This window comes from Engraulis encrasicolus, unplaced genomic scaffold (genome assembly GCF_034702125.1).
Source record: "Engraulis encrasicolus isolate BLACKSEA-1 unplaced genomic scaffold, IST_EnEncr_1.0 scaffold_28_np1212, whole genome shotgun sequence".
Taxonomy (NCBI): domain Eukaryota; kingdom Metazoa; phylum Chordata; class Actinopteri; order Clupeiformes; family Engraulidae; genus Engraulis; species Engraulis encrasicolus.
Window position 1 is genome coordinate 1,400,446 of NW_026945577.1, and position 7,597 is coordinate 1,408,042.

The following is a 7,597-nucleotide window of genomic DNA, read 5'->3' on the forward strand; positions in this document are numbered from 1 at the left end:
GTTGAGGGCAGCGTCAGATGCTGACTTGGTGCTGTCTTATACCCAAAATGCTGTGCATCACCTCCCTTTCAACAGGGAACCAGACAACAAACATGACTGCCACCCAAGCCACTAGATCTATTTATAGTTTATTTTACGATTCCGCAGTCTGGCAGTCATTCACCGCTCAAATAGCATGCGTAAGCTAAGCGCTAGAGCAATGAACGTAACTCTTGCCATAGAATCACCATGACATCAAATGAGCAGGGCAGCACACTCGTTAGTGCCGTTCGTAACGACCGTCTCATCAGCTAACTTCACCAGACCCGTTTATGTAGGAGGAGAGTCATCGGGCCACTGCCTTCCGGTCTGAACGCAGCCACACACTTTAAACAAAGAATAGAGACCTGGAAGAAATGGAGACCTAACAAGAAGCTAAGGCCAATAGGACGTCCATAGCAACAGTTTGTCCAATGGATTTATGGCTTGGCAGCCATTTTGGAATGAACAACTGTCAAAATACGACAGAATGTATTGTAAGATATACACAAGTCCCACCTAATATGGTAAAACTACATTTCTAGCTATCGGAAATCCTTCATTTATGAACGTTTATACTATCTCATATATTTCGTTCTGCACAATCAGTGCAGAAGTTAGCTATCTACAAAGTAGACGAATTCGCCTTCTTGTCCATGAAAAGTTTTACCCTCCCTCGGCGAGTTATTAACATCTTTGAGCAGTCAGGCCTGAATACTGGCAAAGAAGAACTTTTGTTTTACAACTTTTCTGTACTCCTTCCGTCGTTGCTTAGAACATACACTCATGCAATATCCCAAAGTCTGATGATGCAAAGACAGTAGTGCAGGGCGGTGGTGACTCAGGTGGTAGAGGAGCCTGTTCGGCAACCCAAAGGTTGCTGGTACGAGCCCCGCTCTGCCTCACCCCATCGGGGTGTCCTTGAGCAAGATACTTAACCCTAAATTGCTCCTGGTAGCAGGGTGGTACCCTGTGTGGCAGCCACGGCCAGCGGTGTGTGAATGGGTGAATGTGAGGCATAAATGTAAAGCTCTTTGAGTTTTCGCAGGAGTGGAAAGGCGCTATATAAATGCAGTCCATTTACCATTAGTGTGGGTTCAAATGTCAGAAAAAAAGAGGTTTAGGAAAATTTCACATTCAGATTTTTCCTAATTGTATTTTATATCAACTACAAACCCCATAGTCTTCAAATCCACCTATTTCCATTTCGTTTTTTTTCAGTGGAAACGCCCAAAATCCAAGATGGCGGATATGCAGCCATGTTCTAATACAATTGAATGTAATTTTAAGAAACATAACATATACATTTTGGAATTGGTATTTTTTATATTTCTTGAACCCCCTGAAATCAAATCAACCTGTTTCCATACCCCCCCCCCTTGATTTTCAGTTCTAAAATCCAACATGGCTGACATAACATATAGCGAAAATGACATTTTTGGTGTTTTAAGGTCTAAAGTCATTTTTAAAAAAAATGTGTCACAGCAAATGTGTCTCTTTCAAAATCTGAGCTTGCCGCTGATAATTTGTGTTTCCTTTTTGTTGGACAACTCTGAGTACAAAACAACCTGTTTCCATTTTCCCTTTAATTTTCAGAAGCAAAAACCAAGATGGCCAACATTATAGCAAAATAACGACATTTGGTGATTTAAGGTCTATAAAGCTATTATGCTGTCTTGGATGTCTATTGTTAATATTGTAATATGTAATATGATAGGCCCATAACTGTCATTACATAAAATGTTATCAATATTCATTTCATCTGTTGTCAAAATTCAACATGGTATCCAAGAACCTCTGGACTAGCAAATCTCCTGAATCTCATCCTCAATCTCTGAACTGACCCCTTTTCCATCTGGTTTATTTGAAGTTGTATTTACTTGTAGGTACTTGACAAGTTTCTCAATAGCCCAGCAGGAGGTGCAGGTTGGATTATGACAGGAGTGCAGATCACTATCCATCATCAAATTGCCTCAGTCTCTGAATAATGTGCAGCATCATTGAGGGAGACACAGTTTCATTTCATTTTTATCTCAGTTTTCATTTTCATTAGATTCACACTTGTCACCAAAAGCCAAAGGATTGTGGGTGTGCTCTGATTAGCTCATGCCAATTACCAAGTTGTCCTCTTTCCCCATACGCATGTATGACCATCCGGGTACTTTGCTCGTAAATGTGCGTTAGGCCTAGGGTGGCCATCGGTCCGTTTTTACGACCTGTTCACGACGTCCGTGTGTCCCTCTCTTTGTCTTTCCTTTCCTCCTAGCCTTTTGCTTATGGCCTCGAGATGCGAGGCAACGTCATTGACGCAAACTAGACCTTGACAGTCGGTCACGTTTCCGATATCTGCGGCCGCCATGTTACTCCAGATATAACCCCATACTTAGCCCAGCGAATTAACTGTATTGCTGTCGCCTTATGTCGGGGAAATCTCCGTGCAATAGCCCTATATGAAGTTCATTAACTGACTGTATGAAAGTTAAATAAGGTAACTATATTATTGTCTACTGTCTGTTTCCTATTTTTTCCTGCACTGGTGGCAGCGCATAGTGCAACTAGGTTTGTCCGCTAAATGCCTTTACAACGATACGAGGGTTCTCACAACTTTACAAACAGGGCAAAGAAACGTCTTTCTGCACGGGCGCTGTCTGTATTTTGAGCTCCATCCAGCGTCTGCATGAAAAAAAAAGGTTGACAGAAGCGGTTTGCCTCCCTTAAAACACCGCTGATAAACACACTTCTGACCTCAAAGTTAATCAAATTAATTGTTGGCTATTAGGCCTACGAATGCATGACTACCCAAAATACATTTTTTAAAAAATACGAAATAGCCTACACAGAGTCACAGACAACAACGGAAGGATTTGTCTATCGTAACCTGCCGTCTCTGATACAATATTAAGTTAGTGGTACTGATGACTCCTTTGAGTGAGATAATGAAATGCGAAAATCCTTCCCCCAAAAAATATTGTTCTACAAGTAGGCCTAAAACTGCTGTTGGCAGCTGAATTTAGTCTGAGGTAAGATGGCAGCGCTGTTCCCTGATTTCTGCCTACAGTTTAGAATGCCAACTTCACTGTTTTCTCCACGGAGGCGGGGATTCGGCAAGTCGAAGTAATGGGTGCGCGCAAGGACGCTAGGTTAGAAAGTTAAGGGGCGGGGTTGTCCGGCCGAAGTCCGGACAGCTGGTCACCCTAAGCCTAAATGAACACAGTCCATGCTTCAATCACGGCTATTTGGCTATATTATTTGAACAGCCGGCAACACAGTTCTCGGCATGTTGCGTGTGAACAGCGCTAGTCTACAGGTTCTTATCTTTTGTATATTCTTCCCCCAACACCACCAATTGACTTGCATTGGCTTCCCCACAAAAAAGGGCGTAACGCGCATGAAAAATGTCACGCCATTCATGAGTATTTCTCTGCTTTCTGTGGGAACAGACTGGTTTTTAAAGCGGTTTGGTGCATTTGTACACCATCACCACTCATGAGCAATGAGCAGTCAGCACACCTGCCAACAATGTCTGTATGGACCTGAAACTACAGACAGACCAAGAAACCAGCAGGGAGGACAGCCATGCCCCCTGGAGTCTTGACATTTGGTACTTGGGTTCTGGGTTCAAATTACAGAAGGCCTTGGTTCTAAGCAGTGTGAGCCCACTCCTCTTCTTCACTACAAATGGCTTCAGACACGTTACAACAATCCAATATACACAATTTTTGTGTGTGTGTGTGTGTGTGTGTGTGTGTGTGTGTGTGTGTGTGTGTGTGTGTGTGTGTGTGTGTGTGTGTAAAACTCACTGCATTTTTGTTGCTGGCTTGGGCCGGTGAGCAGTAGAAGGAGAGTCCAGAGGATGGATGCCATCTTCTTCTCTTTCATCCTGCTTGACTCCCTCTTCCTCCTCTCCTCTATCCTTTCTTCTGTCTGAGTGTGTATGATGAGCAGTTCAGAGCAGCAGCTAGTGTGTGTGTGTGGACTAAAGACGAGTACCTCTTTTAAGCGTGTCTGAGAAGTATCTACATCAGTGTCTCTCTTATCACATCTCTTCAGCATGCGGCACATCCGGCTGTGAACGTGTGGGCTGTTAATAATTCAGACAAGCAACCATGACCTGGTGAAATCTGCAGATATTTATTTCCATTGATCAACAGGAGGAATTCATGATAGATCCATCTTGGTCTCATCACGAAAGCCTAAAACCTATGGGCAGTCATGGGTGAGTGGTTAGGGCGTCAGACTTGCATCCCAGAGGTTGCCGGTTCGACTCCCGACCCGCCAGGTTGGTGGGGGGAGTAATCAACCAGTGCTCTCCCCCATCCTCCTCCATGACTGAGGTACCCTGAGCATGGTACCGTCCCACCGCACTGCTCCCCATGGGACGCCACTGAGGGCTGCCCCCTTGCACGGGTGAGGCATAAATGCAATTTCGTTGTGTGCAGTGTGCAGTGTTCACTTGTGTGCTGTGTCACAATGACAATGGGAGTTGGAGTTTCCCAATGGCCTTTCACTTTCACTTTTCTTCCACTAAAGAAATGTCTCACAGGCCTTGTTTAAGTAGTCTCGGCCCTGCCACCAGCCAGCTTTGGCAGAGTGAGGCCCTAGTCTATAAATACGCTAATTTCTCCATCCCTAGAGTCTGTAGGACTTACAGTGCAAGGCAAGAACATTTTATTTCTAAGTCGCATTTCATACACAGAGCAATTCAATGTGCTGTACAATTATAAAAAACATGCAAAAAAATCAGAAACAAGAGAGAAGAGAGAAAACCAAAAGCATAAAAGCATAAAAACAATAGCAACGCAACATGTGCGATAAAAGATAAAAGATAAAAGCACAAGGCAAGGTAAATAAAAATAAGATAAAAGAGGCCAGGATAAAAACAAGAATAAATGAATAAATACATAAGGAGCAACAACAACAAAAATACCATCAAATATCTAAAAGAAGGCATCTGTAAAAAGTTTAGTGTTTAGTTTAGTTTTAAAACACTGTATTGTTGGGACACTTTTGATATCATCGGGAAGCTGGCTCCAGAGCCTTACAGCATAAAAACTAAAAGCAGCCTCCCCACGCTGTTGGTTCTGGGTAGAACCAGGAGGTTATGCTCTAAGGACCTAAGGGGCCTAGCCGGTGTGTAGGGCAGAAGCATGTCCCTAAGGTGGCTGGGCCCCAGCCTGTTTAAAGACTTAAAAAACATGTACTGTAACAGTGCCTTAAAATCGATTTGATAGCTCACCGGGAGCCAGTGCAGGGACCTTAAAATAGGTGTAATGTGGTCAAATCGTTTTGTTCTAGTAAGGAGCCTTGCAGCTGTATTTTGGATGCAGTGTAATGGTTTTCATGGGGAGACCTGTAAAGAGGCAGTTGCAGTAGTCGATCTTGCTTGAAATAAAAGCATGCACTTGTCTTTCCAGATCCTGTATAGACACCTAATTTGGCTCTCACATGACTGTTAAAATCGAGTCCACTGTCAATAATGACACACCAGGTTTTTGACAGTATCCTTTATTATACTGTAGGGCTCAGAAATCTTGTCATCTGGGGGGTGCTGTGGCGCAGCGCGCTAAGCCCCCCACACTTTGGCTTGCATGCACATGGGGACCCTGGTTCGAGGTCGGCCAGGGTCATTCCCCCACCTTACCCCATCTCTCTCCACACTCACTTCCTGTCGCATCTTCACTATCCTATCCGAAATAAAGGCCCAAAAAAGTCCATAAAAATAGCTTTCAAAAAAATAATAATAATAAAAATAAATAAATCTTGTCATCTGATGATGTGCTGTTCCTTATTGCTTGAAATCCTACCCTCTAAGAAACTATTATATGTAATGTGCACTGGCGTAACACAAGTACTTCAGCCCCCCCCTGCAAGCTACCATTGCTTGAATGGGTCCCCAAATAAAAAAGAGGACCTAATATCATGTGGAGGGGGCCCGTTTCTTCAAGTCAAGGGTCCATGTGGGACCCCTGCCTCGTATGGGCCCCCCTGCCTCACGGGGGCTGCGGGGGTGTACTTTACGCCCCTGGTAATGTGAAAAATAATAACTACAAACGTTTCTGATTTAAAGTGAAAAACAAGCTCCACGGATATACTATATGTCACAAGCAAACCATTTGTAATGTGTAATCATTGTACTTTCCATTACATTCTCGGAGGAGACAAACCAATCGTTTATTTGTCCACTTATTGTGCCCATGTGAAATCCAGAGATGGTGAAATGGTATTTAGCCATTATGCTGCCAAATGCTGGAACAAGCTTCCTGTTCAAATTAGAACTGCTCCAATAGTAAATGGACTATGGTCTATTTGACCCCATTCAATGTTTAAAGTCTGAAAAATACATGAAGCACATAATTCTTTGGCTTCATCTTTGATGACTTTTCCTAAATGTATGGGGTCAATGTGAAAAAAGTAAAATTTCCACAAAAATGTTTTCCCCAAGTGCTGTACACATTTTGGTTACATCTGTGTTCCTTGGGGTCAATTTGACCCCAAATTATTTTAAGTGTATTAAACATAAATTGAACATCTATATTTTGCTAATACATGTTCCAATCTGTCTTGATTATGTCAAATACATGAACATAAGTTAATTAGAACAGAACATTTTGCTTTATTTAGGGCTCTAATAACTAACAATATGTATGATGTGGACAAGGGCCAAAACTAATTCTAGGCAACTTTTGGGCAGTTGTTGCACATTTTCGCCTAGTCATGGATTAGTGTTTTTGGTGTGTGGGCTGTGTGCAGGGGTGCTAGGACTTATCTAAAGGGCTTTTTTATGTCCCCAACAGAGCAATAGTAAATATCTGAGGCATAAACCGGTGCAAAAGTTTTTGCTTCTACTGATTTTGTAGACATTTAAGTGGCTGGGGTCAAAATGACCCCAAGGATCACGGATGTAACCTAAATCTGAGGATAACAGGAGGGTTAAAATAACTACGTTGCTCTGGATAAAATGTGTTTGCTAAATGTAGGGCAGGCTCCAGACTAAAGCGTGGCGGAAGGGCAGCGAGATGATTGAGGTCTTTCTGCTTAGTTTCGGCCGGTGTGTTCTACTCGGCCTTTCACACCGACAGCGTCGGCATGCGCCACCAGTCCAGTTCAAAATCCCCCCACAGCCAAAGTTACCGTGCTACTTTGCCATTCATTTGAATGGGACACCGCCGGTCGCTGCTGTCCAAAATCCGCTCGAGTTCTATTTTCCAAATGCAGCGCGGAGCAGAACAGGCTCCAGCGCCGCTGACACCCAAACTTCCGCCGGTTGGTGTGGAAAGATAGATATGTTTCCATGTATTCTCGCCACTGCCGGTAAAAATCGCTTCCATACCGCAACGCTTCACCGCTTTGGTGTGAAAGCGGCCTAATGCAATATTTTATACCAATAATGAACCAGAACCTTTTCGCAATAACTCATCAACCGCTCGCGTGCAGAGGACTCTTTGGTAATAATAAGATCTGAGATGCTGCCACAGATTTCAAGTTAAGGAGCAGAGCGGATATCAGAGGATTGCGCAAGCATCTTTAAACTCATCCTGATAACTACACACACTCCTTTCGCTCGTCACAGTTGAATATC